Source organism: Tauraco erythrolophus, chromosome 28 (genome assembly GCF_009769465.1).
Source record: "Tauraco erythrolophus isolate bTauEry1 chromosome 28, bTauEry1.pri, whole genome shotgun sequence".
In the NCBI taxonomy this organism is placed as follows: Eukaryota; Metazoa; Chordata; class Aves; order Musophagiformes; family Musophagidae; genus Tauraco; species Tauraco erythrolophus.
In genome coordinates this window covers 963900-980358 of record NC_141492.1, presented here as the reverse complement: position 1 = coordinate 980358, position 16459 = coordinate 963900, and positions in this window count along the sequence as shown.

The window sequence follows — 16459 nt, the reverse complement described above, 5'->3', positions numbered from 1 at the left end:
GGCTCATATTGAGCTTCTCGTCCACCAGTACTCCCAAGTCCTTCTCCTCAGGGCTGCTCTCGATCCAATCACCACCCAGTCTGTATTTATGCCTGGGATTGCCACGACCCAGATGTAGGACCTTGCATTTGGCCTGGTTAAACTTCATGAGGTTGGTACGGGCCCACCTCTCCAGCCTGTCAAGGTCCCTCTGGATGGCATCCCTCCCTTCCAGCGTGTCGACGGCACCACACAGCTTGGTGTCATCGGCGAACTTGCTGAGGGTGCACTCCATGCCACTGTCCACGTCACCGACAAAGATGTTGAAGAGGGCCGGGCCCAACACGGACCCCTGAGGGACGCCACTTGTGACCGGTCTCCACTTGGACATTGAGCCGTTGACCACTACTCTCTGAGTGCGGCCATTGAGCCAATTCCTTATCCACCGAGTGGTCCATCCATCAAACCCATGACTCTCTAATTTAGAGAGAAGAATGTCGTGCGGGACAGTGTCAAAAGCTTTGCACAAGTCCAGGTAGATGACATCCATTGGTCGACCCTTGTCCACCGATGCTGTCACCCCATCGTAAAAGGCCACCAAGTTGGTCAGGCACGATCTGCCTTTGGTGAAGCCATGTTGGCTGTCACCCACCACCTCCTTGCTCTCCATGTGCCTTAGCATGGTTCCCAGGAGAATCTGCTCCATGACCTTGCCAGGCACAGAGGTGAGGCTGACCGGTCTGTAGTTGCCCAGGTCCTCCTTGTTCCCCTTTTTAAAAATGGGGGTTATGTTCCCTCTCTTCCAGTCATCGGGGACCTCGCCAGACCGCCACGACTTCTCGAATACAATAGCCAGTGGCTTGGCAACTTCATCCGCCAGTTCCTTCAGGACCCGCGGATGGATCTCATCAGGTCCCAATTCCTTTTCAATTTGGCTCTTATAGATAGAAAAATGCTCCATCTGCTTTGGAAATAGTCATCAAAAAGCCCTTTGTGCAGTGAGGGCACACATCCAGACACCTCTTTAACCTCCTGTTCTCAGCATCAACCCAGCACCACTTCCCAAGGGCAGAACTCCATCCTGTTCCACCTTCGATGGAGATGAGAATCTGAACAACCTGAGCTGCCCTGTCCAGAGCAGGATCCAGACCACCCACTCCAACCCCATATGCAGGCAGTGATCATACCTGGCACCTGCTTCACTGCCAGGATTCATAGCTCCGTAGGTGAGGGCACATCCTTTCCGCTCATCACCCTCATTAGTTCATCACTAATTGTCTCATCAGCCTTTCTCCTGTCCTGCTCCACAGGGGACTTCAACCTGTGACAGCCAGCAGAAGAGCTGCACTGAGTCCAACCCAGAATTTAATTTATGAAATGGTTGCTTTATCAGGATCAAAAGCTTTGTTTTGTTGGCACCACAACTGCTGAATTTTGTTTTCCCTCCCACCAGCCTGCAAGAAGCAAATCCAAATTTCCCTTTGAGCCACTGCTGGACCCGACGGTTTCTCTTCTCTCTGCACAGGCACACCTGCTCCTTTCCAGTCAAAAGCACCAGATTTAGGGGCAATGGGAGAACAAAAAATAGGAAATCATTTTTATGCTTCCGCTTGCAGTTTACTCAATGCACCAGTGAAAGAAGGAGCACTGAGGCAATGCAAGCTTTCATCAGCTCCTGCGTCTGCAGTCCAGTGCCCCCACTGCAGACGGATCTGTGCTGTAAACCACCAGACAGCAGGTACACCACGCAGCCACCTGGTCCTGCTGCACGGTGTCACCTGCCCGTTATTCAAACAGCTCCGAGGATACCTCCCTGTGCTCAGCCACTGCAGCCCAGCAGTGCCCATCTCGAATGGAGGTAAACACCCACGGCTGAGGGCAGAGGCTGCACGGTGCCAGCTGGTCCATCCCAGGTTGTCACCTCTGAAGAGCATTAAGCAGGACTTTACAAGAAATGATGAGCCCTGCAGAAAACAAGGAGCTATTTCCCTTGGGTGTGTGTAACCACAGCCGCAAAAGAACAGCTCTGGGCACACCGTACCTGGCAAGGGATGGCCCAGGGTGCTGGCTTCGGGCCGAAGAGCATTACAAGAAACAACCACCAAAAAAAGGCCAAAAGCAGACCACAAAACCCCCAGGACATATGAGCTGGCATGAGCTAGAGCTGGGCAGCACCATTCGCTTTCCACCACACTCCTGCCAAAAAGCAGCTGATACCATCGAGCACCGCAGTGTTACTAAACGTGCGTGGGACATGGAGGCAGAAAAATCCCCTATTGCATGGGCCAGAGGTGTGTGTCCCCCGCTCTTTAACCACCACTTTCCAGCTGATCTTACCAGGTCCTCTTCAGCTTTGCTGCCTTCCGGGACCTTGACTCCAGCCCTAGGACATCATTGCTAATCCATGTTTTGTCATCCTCTCCAGTCCTCATTCTTCTCTATTCAGCCCCAAGATCTCTATGTCACATGAAGACCCCTCATCTAACATACTCCAGTGGGCAGAGCTAAGGGTACTGCAGCAGGTTTAATCACTGTTCTTGACCAGCAACACGGTAGATTTAATTTCCTTTTAATGCAGCTGAAGCGTCTGCCCCACACTCCAGCACCTAGGACGCATGCAGACTGGAGCAGTCTTGGTCCCCCCACCTTGGATGTTGCCTGTGAACACCAAGACACCTGCACACGAGTGATTTACCCACTTCAGAGAGGAGCAGGAGCCATGGAAAATATCACAAACAGTGTCAAACTCGACACCAAATCCTCCCTCAGACAATCCCCAAAAGAAATCATGCCAAGTTTAACAAATTTTTGAGTAACTCCCCCTGGCCTTTGAAGCTGACACAGGGTTTAGTGGAAGGGGTGTGGGAAGGATATGGGATGCTCTAGGGATGCAGGACGGATGTTACAGGGACGCTGCAGTGATGCGGAGTGCAGGAAGCATCTTGCATGACACTTTCCCACGGCTCTCTGACAAGCAAAGAGCGTTTGGCTCTCAAATTGACTCAAACTAGCCACTTCATTTCCCCTGAAACTTTCCAGAGAAAACAAGTTCTTATCTCACTAGAAACCTGGGCCACAGATGCTGGGCTGCCTAGGAGGAACACGCAGCTCTTGTAAGCCGACAGCGGCACTCCCAGCCTCGGACAACCGCTGGCTGCTGCCTCCCCAGGGATGCGCTCGAGGATGGGGCTGCAGCTGTGGGCTGAGCTGCTGACACCATGTGTCTGGTGCAGCTGCAAAACACCGTGCAGTGTCCTGCGGAGCAAAGAGCTGCAGATTTGCTTCCTGTGAACTGAAAGGGGAAACACAGGAACAACCCAAGCATTTCGTTCTGCATCCTGGTATCAGCTGAAAAGTGAAACGCTTGGCTTTCAGCCTAGACCTTTTTCTGTTAAAGGTTTATAAAGAGATAGGACTTTAATTCTGGCTTTGGTTAACTTTGTGGTGAGCACAGCCCACCGAGTGGGGACTGCTGCATCCCACAAAACAGCTGGCACATCTGCAGTGTTTATAGTCCAGTAAATCCCCTCTTCTCCTGTTTCTGCTCAGTAAAAGGTCAGAGCAGCAGCGTCTCTCCCTCCTGACTCACTCCCAGCACAGCTCGGGTGACGGAGAGCAGAAAGGCAGAGATCATCTTCCTTCCCCTGCCTCTGCCCACACGGTGAAATCCTGCAGCACCCACCAGCACTCTTGGAGGCAGCTCCTCTGCCCAGTCCACAACATTCCCTGTGGACACCTGGGCACTGCCACCACTGCCCACCGCCTCACTCGGTCTTGCTCCGGCCAGCACAGAGCACAGCCACTGTACAGGGAAGAAATTTCTCGGTGGTTGTTCAGAAACCTCCACCTCCCTTTTACTCTCTTCCACTCATCAGCTTTTCCCCATGCAGGACAGCTCCTTTCATGGGCTCCAGTCTTCAGGAAGGGGCCAAGGAAGCTCCCATGTTAAAATCTGCCTTTCACAGCACTGCGGAAACACCCACCTGCTGGTGCTCCGTGAGGCCCAGGGTGACACAGCCCAAGCGCATCGACAGCCCCACCACATTTTGCAGATGCACAAAGTTACTGGTGAATTTGGGGGGCTCCTGGGAGATTGGCACAGCCCAGTGGGATGCCAAGGACTGGTGCTCAGATTCGAGGTACTGGCCAGTTGGAATTGGAGGCCACCTCATCCCTGCAGCAACGGACGCGGCTTCTTTGTGCTGAAGGGATCGGTGCAGCTCAGAGCTGGCAGTAGCTCCTGGGTTACCTCCTGAGTCCTTTTCGGTGATACAAAGCGAATAGGCTGCAAACAAACCACCCTTCAGCACTTCATGGGCTCAGGGCCTGAAGGGGACTGGGCAACCCCATGTGCTCGATGCTGGAACCCTGCGCTCCATCGCAGCAACACGCAGGGACTCCATGCACGTGTTTTAGTGGGATGCAAAAACCCCTCATCCACACGCCTCAGGGAAGTAAGGGACCAGGAAGAAAAGGATGGTATGATTTTGAGGTTAGTCAAAACACTGCGGTAATTTAGCGGAAAGTATTTTTCTGCTGTAATCTCATTCTCATATGCCGCAGCAGGTTTTTCTTGCTGTGTTAAAGAAATGCAACGAGTGTGGGAGGTGTGAACTAATGCTACCACACTGAGATGGTGGTGACGACCTGAGATCTCACAATGATGTTCATCAGACTCCCTACTCAACAGCGGTGTGAGCAAGTACAGTGGAAAAAAGGGACATAATTGGTCTTTTAAGAAAATACCCAAACCAAATAGCTGCGAGACAACCTCGTCAGCAAATGCTATTTAAGAGCACAGGCATTCACCTCCTCTGCCCCAGGGCAAGTGTTAACCTTTAAACACAGCCTTTCCGCTCCCTTCCCTTTCTCTCTCACATGTTTTCTCCTCCACCCGCTCCCCACTTGCCAAAATCACTCGTGTTTCCCCATCAAGACCCCTCAGCTGCCGTGTGCCGCAATGTGCCGTGCTGAGAGCCGCTCCGTCCCCACGTGCTGTCACCCCATCCCGGTGCTGCCACGGGCTTTGAGCCAGCAGCTGGCTTTACTTGGCAGAAACGCTTCCCAGCAGCAAAACCTCCTTGTGACTCGCACACAGTCCGGGCTTGGACATAAGCCTCATTTCTTGTCATTCCTGGGCCAGCTGTCCCAGGGGGGTGGCTAAAGCTGAACCTCCTCAGCTCTTGTGCAAACGGGGAGCTGGCCACAAGCATTGACCCGAGCATCGACCTGGGCTGCGCTGCAGACGGCTGCCCTGTTGTTATGGGCTTTTGCACGCACGGAGCTGCCTCCCTTCATGGAAAGTTTTTTCCCAGTTCCAGGAGAGACCCACCGGTGTGGTTGTCCTGGCAAAAGGAGGTTTCTCAAGGGAGAACGACTCCTGTCTGCACCGCTGCTTTCTGTCCTGGCTGCAAGGGCAAGAAAAAGAGCTCGAGGGTGACGTGAGCCTTGCGTGAGAGCTGAAGGGGGAAGGCAGCTCGCTGCTTTCCAGAGCATGTCGTGCTCGCTGGCGGCCAGTGGAAGTAGCCTTGCAGGGGGAAGTAGCGTCAAGTGCCACAAATTGTTTTAACATCCCTCACATCACGTCTTCACCCTTAATCTACACACCCCAGTGTTCTGAATTCAGGGTAATGAGGCTGGAGCATGGGGTGGAGAAAGGTCCCTGTTTGGAGGACGAGCGCTCGGCAGCACGAAGTCCATCACAGCCCAGGAGAACACCTCCCAGATCGGGCTCTGGCACCGGTTGGGGATGAATGCCGGGAACACCAGATCCCCTGCCCCATCCCTGCATTCCTTCAGAGCGACGCAGTCCAGAGGAAAGGAGTGCGTCTTTGCATACCCTTTACCCAATTCATAGAATTTCAAGAAAAGTGGGATGAGGCTGAGCTGTGAGCACAGCTCCTCCAGTTGTTCCTTGTCCTGCACCCAGGGAGCTCCTTCAGGCCAGGCAGCATCATGGCAGGAGGCTACGATGAGGGCCTGAGCCCCAGGGGAGGAAGGGCAGATGCTTTGGGGAGACAAGTGTCATAGAAAGTGAGGAGGATCCTGAGATGCAGAAGACAGTTGTGCAACTTCTTGCTCACCACCCACCACTGCTTCCTGAGGAAGGACAGGCGGGTGGGGAGGGGGCTGCACAAGCCCCCCAGGCAGGGAGGCATCACTGTGGCTCCTTGTAGTGCTGCAGCTCCCCCATCCTCTGACTTTCCTGCTCTGGGTGCCTGGCTACCTGTTTACTTGCTTTAAAAATGTAAGAGGAGGCTTTTCTTATCAAATTGCCTTTTAACTTTCGAAGTTGCAGTCACTGCTTCAAAGGCGTTAAGAACAGAAATAGCTTTTTTTTTCTCTGATAAAAGTGACTCTGACTCTTTAAGAGTCTTTGACTGCTGCTTTAGTGCCAAGCTCCACCAGAAAATAAGGAGAGGAAGCTGCTGCACTGCTGACTACGAGGCAATCGGAGCGACTCAGCTCTTGGCGTGCATCATCAGAAGTCCCCAAAGATACCCGTGTCCCACCCATAGGGCAATGAAGCCGATACCCAGCTCTTTAGGATGTGGGTCAAAAATATTATTACAAACCTAAACAACATAAACTTTACGACTTCCTGTATCCACATTTCATAGCCCCAGAGAGAACAGAGCATTAATATTTGCACCCCAAATCCAACTCAGCTGCTTTAGCTTTCACAGCAAGGACCCCAGGTGGGACATCAGCTTGGTTTTAGACTGATTTAAAAAACCTGACCCACTGTGTGTTTACTGGAGGTGAATTCTCCGGTTTCCCAAGTGATGTCCAAGCTGTGGTATGTGGTCAGAGTGAGATGCCGCAGGCACAAGCTACCTCCCCCACCCTCTCCTGTCCCTCAGCCTCCCACAGTGCAGCTGCACTCTTCATCCTCTGCATCCCAAGAGCATCGACAGCATCCTCCGCATCCCCAAAGCGTAGACAGCATCCTCCACCCACAGGGGCAAATGACAGGTTTTAAATGAAATCTCACAGATTCTACCCAGTGGTAGGGAGAGTCTCTGCTACCAGTTAAGGGCTCAGGAGCTTCAAACCCAGTGGATTTTTCTTGTGGTTGTGCTGCGCACATAATCAATACTCTTATAACAAATACGCGGCCATCTGGAACTCTAGCTGCTTTTCTGCGATTGTGTGGTTATTCAAAATTTCAGAGCCATAGTGGGGCTAAACCACAGGTCCCCCCCTTTGCCTTCACAGCAGCCCCGGGGCACAAGCTGTGAGCAGATGCTCGCGAGAGCAGAGCACGCTTAAATTTCACAGTCGTGTTCACCAAAATGGATTTTTTTTTCCTGGTTCTTCAAGGCATGAAACAGAAGACGCAACAGCATCTTTTGTTCCCTTCTGGGTTGTGTGTATCGCTGTTCCTTTTTCTCCTCATTTTCAAGCTTTTTTGATTCCCGCTATCTAAAAGTGCTGAGCAACTCAGGAAGACTATCGACATTTATGCCAGCCAGAAAAATGCTGAAACAATGAGGAAAATTGCCAGTGTTATACCAAAATTTTCTTATTTTGTCTGGCTAGTGCCTTGATACAAGCAGGTCAGATAGGGGATAAGTCCCTCTACCTCTTGGCCTGGTCTCCCCACAGATGTACCCCCATTTGGTCCAGAGGGAGATTAGCAAAGACAGGTACAGTGGGAATTAGGGAATAAACAAAACAATCCCAGCCAGCTCCTCACTGCCTGGGTGTGCCTAGCAAAATGTTTCCTAGGAAAGGTGATTTTCTCCCCACCAAAACCCCAACTTTTTGTCAAACAAACCACAGTAAAGGGATCCCTCCTTTTGTCTTGGTTAAAGAAGCAAGAAGCAAATAGGTGTGACTTCAAATTTAAACCTTTGACATTCGGAGCAGGGCAGGGGAAACGCTGACAGAATGAAAACCATTATCAGATCACTCGTCTTTTCACGTGTGAGGGAGCAAAATGTAATTCTACAATCAGGTCTAACTGGTGATGTGGGGGACAACTGCCCAGGAGGGATTTCCCTGTCCTTCAGCTGGAATGCGAGGGGCCCGGAGGCGGCACAGCTGAGGACTGACGATGGCAGCACCACTGCACATCTCGGTCCTGTGCATGCTCAGTGGATCACGACCCCCGTAGCCCACCCCCTCGCTGCCTGTCCCCCTGCGAAGGGTCCCTGAGCGGCTGCCACCGGCACTGACCAAAATGGACAATTGGAAGGAAAGGGGCTGATGCTACCGAGCACGGTGGTCAGAGCCTGATGACACCTGGACAGTGTCCTTTGTTCCGAGCACATCTGGAGCTGAGGGTGACCAACAGGCCACATCTGGATTGCTGCATTGGCACCATGTGGCTGCATGCTGTAGGAAATTAAGTGGGATCAATAAAACTGACTTCTTTTTCTTCTGATCCTTTCCATAGAAGTAACCTCCAACAGTCAGTGCAACCACTTCCCTGCTTTACTGTTGCCACTAAGCATTCAGGGTTACAGACATGGAAACCATACACAGGTGTTAGACTGGAGGGAGGCTTGGGGCAGCCCTCGCAGTGGGAGGAGTGGCTCCCCAGCCCACACTTGGTGACGGCTTCGTCCCAACCAGCTGGGCCAGAAGACAAGCACCAGAAGGGGTGAACTTGAAGATGTAACAGAGCATCCAATTTCTGGCAACCAGAGCCTCCTCTCATCTGCTTGGCATCCCAACATGAGTGCGCTTGTGCAGCAATGTGGTTAACACGGGTGTTTCCTCCTGTTCAGGGGGATATGGACACACACACACAGTCACAGCGCTCCTCACACCTCTTGCCACGATGCAACTCGATCATCTGCAAGCAAGAAATCTGCCAGGCTTCCCTGCCTGGGCAGCACTTCGTCTCACCTACAGCACAGAAGACAGCACTGCAGCCAGAGAATACAGCTGGGCATCAAAAAAGCAGAGTTTTGTTAGACCAAAGCACACTTGCATGTCCAATGTAGTCCTCCACACCTTTACAACTATTCCATCTGGGCACCAGATGTGAGGGTGGGTGTTGATCTCTGCGAGCACCAGCACTGAGCGAGCCTCAGAGCTCTGGATTCATGCAAAAAGAGGGGGATAGAACAGCAGCACAGAAATAACAAACAATTTCCAGGTTTAACTCAACACAGTAGGACTTGGGTTCTGGGGAAATTTGGTGAATTTCACCCAGAAATGGCATTTTAGGGGGTTCTGTGAAGGCTTGACTCACACTTTAGTCCAAACTAATTGGTGTGGCCATCACTAAGTGAAGGAGTTTGGTCAGAAAGAAGGAAAAATAGAGACAACACAACCCTGCTCGATGTCTGGGAAGCAGAGCTCAGCTCCCTGCTCTGCCACAGCCTTCCTGCACCAGGGAGGGAAATCAGGGAGGGACCCCTCCTTACCGGGGTGCTGGGACTGTGCCTGCAGCAGTGAGCCAGGGCTGCACCAGGTGTGAGGAGAAGTTGAGGTGGAGGCACCCGGTCTACTTTTTACTAGTTTAGGGACTGAGGTTGAGTTTGGGCACAGGTTTTGGTTAGCTGCTATTTTACCCACACGCAGCACTAACATCACAGCTGCAAAGACTTTTAATGTCTGAAAAAAAAAATAAAAATAAGAATCAGGCTTTATTCATCCTAGAGTGTTGCTATTTGAGTAGTTTGTTTGAGGTCAAGGAGTTGTCAAACCTCCCCAGTTCTCTCTGATGTTTTAGCACACTTATCAAGTATGAGTAACGCTATGTGCGAGAAATGAAAGATTGTGGTATTCAGAAGAACTGATATCAGAAAGCCAGCTTAAAGATGAATAGCTTAGTGTATTCACACTTCTTCAGTTGCTTTTACTACATCATATTTACAGGCTAATGTAAGGGTGTATACTTTCTTTTTCTATTTTTTTTCCTGCATAGTTGAGCATGAATTTAAAAGACTGAGTATCTGATAAGAGAAAGAAGCTGGAAGACAGCTACATAATACTGACTCCCATGCACACAAGATACCTCTAATAATCACTTAATCTTAACACACTGCTGAATATTATTGCACATAAACAAGGATATCTGGTGGCATAAGGAATTTGGACAGCAATTCCCAGTGTTTTACATTAAAGAGAATTAGATTTTACAACCTGCTTTATGCTTTTGCGAGCCACAAGATGAAGGTGGCACAGGAGGCTGAAGATTGCCTCAGATGATGGCCAGTAAGTATCTCAAGACCATTTCTCCAGCTGTACTTCAGCTTGACCTTGCTGTGCAAGGACGGATGGACCTCACAGAGATTTTAAAGTTTAGCATCCCTAAGTCTCCATAGGCTAAATCAGGCCAAGAAGCCCATGGTCATGCTCATCTCCACCATAGGACTTAGTCCTCTGGGAGCCCAAACCCACAAGTGCCACAAAGGCACTGTGTTGTCCGACTTACTGTGCACTAAACTGTTACTGAGGCTCTGATCCTCAGTTTCTGCCTATTGCTACTAAAAGTACAGCAGGTGGCCATGAGAAAACCCCCCGTGTTTTCCTGGTGGTATTTCATAAGCAATCCCGAACACTTTTTCTGTTAAATCCAGCTTTTCAAAATACTTTTGCATGTTTGCCCAGATGGTGCCCAAACAAGCTAGGAAGAGAACTGAGGCCAGTTTGCACAACTGGTTTGATGTGCAGTCAGGGGATTTGCACACAGGGCTGCCTACCAGAAGTGCAGAGTGCTGCAGGTGAGCAGGTAAAGAAGGCATCTGGATGGAAAGATAATGGCAAGGTTCATCAGGAAAGAAATAGGGGCACAACCCAGGCAGCTCAGAGCACAGCAGGCAGATCATGTGAGGAGCAGCCCCTGTGCAGCTGATAAGACTGGCAAGAGATAACGGGCAGAAACACTCTTGCTGCCTGCCATCTAGCCCCACACAGTCTCCCTGCATAGGAAACAATAAAAACCAGCCCTGACTCCATTGTCCGGAACCAGCAACTCACCACAAGGGTCAGAGCATCACTATGAACTCAGGGAAGTGATGGTGCATCCTCCTTCACCAACCTTTACCCAGATGACGGCTGCTAACCCACACACCAGCACCTTCCCCCTGCAAATAGCCCCCAGACTCCAGGGATCAGCCCCTGGCTGGCATTTGTAAAGGAGCTGAGCCCTCCTCCCTTGGGGGCATTGCCAACCCCCTTCACCTATGCAAGCTGGAGTCGCAGGCACTGACCCTGACAAAGTCACCTGGGATTTCTGATGGCAGAAATGCCAACCAAAAACATAATCATTATTTTCTTTTCCACAAAAAAAACCCCAACCCACTTATCTAGAAATAACCTTCTAGAATTGACACAAGGTTAAGTTAGAAGAATCCTATAGGATGGGAATGGGGGAATTCAGTTTGACTCTGAGTCCTATCTACCCACGGCAGTGTCTGGTCTCCTGTGCGAGTTGGGGACAGATTGCAATGCAAGGAGCAGTTTGTTTCGCAGATGATTAATACTGCTAGTTGTGTATGGTTTGGAATTTTCCTTTCTAATTATTTTATAATAATTGAAATATAGCCAAGATTAAATTTAAACTAGATTTTTGCAATGGCATTGCCCTTACAGGTATGCCCAGGGGCTATACAGTCTGTCAGGCAGTGGGCTACTCCGAATGCAGCATCTATTTCCAGAAGTCATTACTAACTTTTCCTACATCAGTAATGATTCAGTTTTTGTCTTTAGCCTGAATTAAAGGTCATCATTAACGCATACTGTTAAGGGAAGACTCTCTAGTCATCTCTCCACCTAACACTACAAAGGTGTGAAAAATAGTGCCTAAAATGTGTGGGGTTTGTTGGGGTTCTTTAGAGAGTGCAATGTCTGGCATCAGAGAAATTTTCTTTCCAGAGGCACAGGGATGCAGAAGCATTTGGATCAGGCTTCAGCTCCATCCAGCCTTGCAGCTTGTCTCCAAAGCTGGCAGATGTTTAGCAAAAACCTGTGAGAGCAGTGGCAGCATCCCCTGCCCTCCAGCAACCCCCGCTGTGCTCCGGCCACGTCCTGAGCCAGAGTCTTGCCACCACTGGGTGTCCAATTTTTCCTGACAGACTGATCCTCCCTGAAACTGTCTCATTGCTTTTTGACCTCGTTTGTGTCCACAACATCCTGTGGTAATGAGTTGCACGGCGTAACCATGTGATGCATGAAAAAATACTTCCTTTAGCTTTTTTTTAAAGTTTCTGCCCACTTTCACTCAGAGCCAGCTTGTTCTGCATTATGGAAATCAGTGTGCAAATTTTCCCTCTTCAAATTCTGCAGGTATCCCATGATGTATATTTAGATACCTGCAGCATATCCTTCTCTTCCCTACTGAAAATCCCAGGCTCCCTGTCAGAGCCATTCTGCATCTCTGCTTGCTGTCATGGCCCTCTCTTTGCTGCCTCTTCTTGGAGGCAGGAGGGGCAGAATGGCAAAAGGCATTGAAGATGTGAGCTCAGCAGGACAGCAGAGTTGCCTTGGAGAGTGCTAGCTGTTGCACACCAGTTACAACATAATTTGTTAAGGTCATGAATTTCTCCTTTTGCATTAATTTGTATTTATCATCATTTAATTGCCCCTGCATTATCTTCTGCAGTCTTTGAGCATCACAGTAATTTTCAGCTTTTGCCTGCTTGAATAACTTTATGATGCCAGTACCTTTTTCATTTCACTCTTTCCCAGTTTACTAGAAAACAGATGCCACCACGGTGCCTCTCAAATTAACACCTAAACTGTATTTCCTGGAATCTGTTTGTGGGTTTTGAGCACTTTCCATTGTGATCAGCAAAATTGTCACCTGAAAAATTTATAGAAAAATGGCTGCATTTTTTAATTTGAGCAAAATATATTGATTGTGAAAGTCAGAGGTGTGAAGAGGGGGAAGGCCTGCTTTAAAAATACACATTGAGACAACACCAGGAGCCAGAAAGCCTGACTCACCTGTGACTGGCCAAGGCATTGAGCTCTGAAGGCAAAAAGAGTGTTGTGAAATGTTTAAATGCTGCAACGTGCTTCCCCTCCACTGCAAGGAGGGGAATACCATGGTCCCTGGCTTCCTCTCCTTCCCCTTTCCAGACCTTGGCACCCTGAGCTCCCAGCCGTGGAGGAGCACTGGTCCCAGTGGGGCGAGGAGGGTTCCCCGCTCTGCCCGAGCCACTCGCCCAGGCAGTTTCCCTTCTCTTGGGAAGCAGTTTGGAATCCCCAAAGCCAGACAAGGGAAACAAAGCAAAGTCTCTCGTTTCCTAGGGAAGTGCTGAAACTACTAGATGCTGTGCAAAGCAAAAAGCTGGTATTTATATATAATTTCTTCCTCCACTGGTTGTGCTTTGGAATGAAAGCACTCGCAGCGTCTGTGCTTCAGAGGAGCCCACGTGCATCAGGACTCGCTCACTGGAGAAGGTCCATGCTGGGACCATGGTCGTGCTCCTGAGTCCAGCAAAGGAGCAAGGGAGAGCTGGGGTAGGGGCAGTACTCGGATCCCAGGGGATATCAGACTCTGTGTGTGTGAGGGTGGTGGCGTCAGGATCAGTCACAGATGCAGGTGCAAAGGAGAAATCCCACATCTCAGCCCTATTCCTGCCCCAAAAAGCTGCCAGTTTGTGCCTGGGACTCAGTAATGATGCAAAAACCCCTGTGCATGGGGAGGTGGAGTGAGCAGTCAGGGGCAGGGGGCCGCTCTCCTGTCAGCAGTCACAGCAAGAAAAACTACATTTTTTATTTTATAAATAAAACTTCTCTGTCTGAGGGAGCTGCAAAATAGTGGAAGCGTGCAGTGCGGAGACAGATTTAACATCTTCTGCCTTCAAATGTCTTGCTCCATGTAATTTCTAAATTTCACCTCTGCCCTAAGAATAAACATCACCAAGTGGTACTGATAAACATAGGCCTGTATTTACCACTGTAAATAATGATGATATTAAATCTCTGTAATTGGTTTACATGTTTAACCATGGATTGAATCAACAGTATAATCTTAAATGCTACTCAGTATAGAATTAGGCTGTTGCTTTTGACCTTTCCATTCTGGTAAACAGATAAAAAAAAATACCAGAATAGGTTTCCAAAGAGACAGAGGCAAGAAATATCTTCCTTGCCTCCCCCTCTTAGGACACGTGCACAGATTCTTTTATTATATAACTCTTACCCCAGTAATTAACATTGAAAACTACCTGAGATTACTTTGGAACAAAGGCTGGCCAATGAATCAACTTGTAGGCCTGAGCAGGAGCAGAAAAAGGTCAGTTCCCTTCCAGGCAAGCCTTGCAGCTATCATCACCTCAAACCATTAGTGCAATAATGGTTCTGATTTGAAGATGTCATTAAACTTGCGACTTGGGGATGGGATAATCGAAAGAGATGGTTGGATCTCCCTCGGGTACCAGTAGGAAACTCTCTAGTACAAGGCGACAAAGGAGCACTGCAAGTGTGGAGGGAGGGAAAACACTCTCCTCTTCTGCATCTTGTCCAGGCGAGCGGTCCCGGAGGGGAGGAAACGCAATACCTGGAGCGAGAGAAATAGTGGTGAAGGGGTTGTAAGAAGGTGTGAGATGAGCCAGGCGGGGGTCCAGGGCTGGTTTCCGTCACACCCTGTCATGGTCTCCCGCTACTTTTGCTGCTGCTGTCACACCCTTCCGCTCCCTCGCAGGGGCCTGGCAGCTTACACCGCCATGAACCCTGGCTCCAGGTTTGGTCCTCGGTTTGTGTGACAGCAGGGACATAACAAACAGGAAGCTTTACTCATCTCTTCATCGTCTTCAGATGCACCATGCCTGCTTTCCATAAAAAGTCACCTTTGCACTCCTGCAGGTTTAAACCTCTCAGGGTCTCCTCGCCCTGGGCAGCAGGGCTGGGAGGGGAGGCAGGTCCGGGGGACTGTCCCCTCCCTGCCAGCATCGAACCCGTCCTACAAAGCAGGGTCAGCTGACCTGCCCCCAGCTCTGCCATCACAGCCAGGCTGCTGCCTGCACCCCACATCGCTCACTCGTAGCCGCTGTTGCATCCTGAAGTGTCTGCAGGCACGTGGAGCCAGAGAAGGGCCCTGCACAGCCGTGAGAAAAGCTGGTCCAGCAGTGGTGGGGAAGGGCAGGAGTAGGGGGGAGGCGATTTCTTCTAGCGAAATTATTTCTAAGCTGCCTTCTTGCTATGGGCTGTCCCTACCTGTTCTGAGAGGAAGAGAGGTCAGGGGGAATAGGACAGGAAATTGAACCACTTGTGGCTTCTTTTGATCTGAAAACATCACTGTGTCGAGTTTCACACCTGAAGACCAGTTGCAGCCTCTGGTTTCCCTTCATGACAGCGAGTACAGTAGAGCTGCCCACCTCGCACTGCAGCCCCAGGGCTCTGGCCTTGGCAGCTGCGAGCACGAAGGTCTGCCCGTTCCTCTGCACCCATCTCAGCACAAAAGTGCCAGAGATGGGCAGCCAGCGCGGTTGACCCTTGAAAGGTATCACTAAGAATGGTGGTGAGCTGTGTGTGAGCCCCACAGCACCAGTCCCTCTGCCAGCACACTGGCGGTGCCGTAGCTGCCGGAGGACTCTGCAGTGGAGCACTGAGGGTCCTGCTGCAAGCACACAGACACAGACAGAGGAAAAACACGTCCATGGAGAGAGGAATCAGGAAGGTATGTGCCTCACAGCCTGCTTAATCTGTGCCGTTCATCACAGCCACCTGTGCTGCTGAGCAGGACTTGTCTCCACAGGATGTATTTATCACGCTGGCTGTTCCTGAGGAGGAACGTTGGGTGCAGATACAGTCCCTACAGACAGGCAAATACACCTTTCACAGCTTCTGGAAACAGAGTTTTATTAGGCATAACATGTTGATATACCTCCACAGTTCCGATGATCCTAGGTACAGCTCACATTAAGGACCCTCTTTTCCAAACTGATTTGAGGGATTATTACATCCCGTGTCAGGTAGCGTGATCTGTCCTTTTACACTGTCTTATTATTGGTGCATTTATTTATTAGCTATAAAATGATTTCTAGAAAAATACTCTTGACAATTCTTCTTATTCTACAGAGCCTGAAATTTTAGTGAGGACGATGTAACATGAAAACACAGAGAGTAGTCCTAGGAGCAGCAGAACTGTTGAAGCGGAGGCTCCCGGGCATCTGAGCTAGGAGGCTGAGCTCCCACTGTCATCACCGGTTTCCAGTAGGGCTGAGCAGGCAAAGCAGTTTTTCTGTCAGTAGAGACATGGTAGATTGCATGAAAATGTATGGTTGGGGCAGAGGAGAACAATTCGAAGCTGTTTATTCTCTTTGAGATCTGCCTTCTTCCATCAGCTTGGGCTGTGTTTGTCCAACATGTCAAAAAATGTTTAGGACTGACAGACAGACACAGAAACATCAGAGCTGCATTAGCCTCGCTGTCTTAAGAAAAAAGACAATAATGAAAGGAGAACTGAGGACAAGAAGTTACAGGTATACCTGAAATACATCCCTGAGAACTGTCTTTGGCTTGTTAACTGAGGTGACTGAGGGACAGCTTAAAGTAGGCTTTACAGACCTTC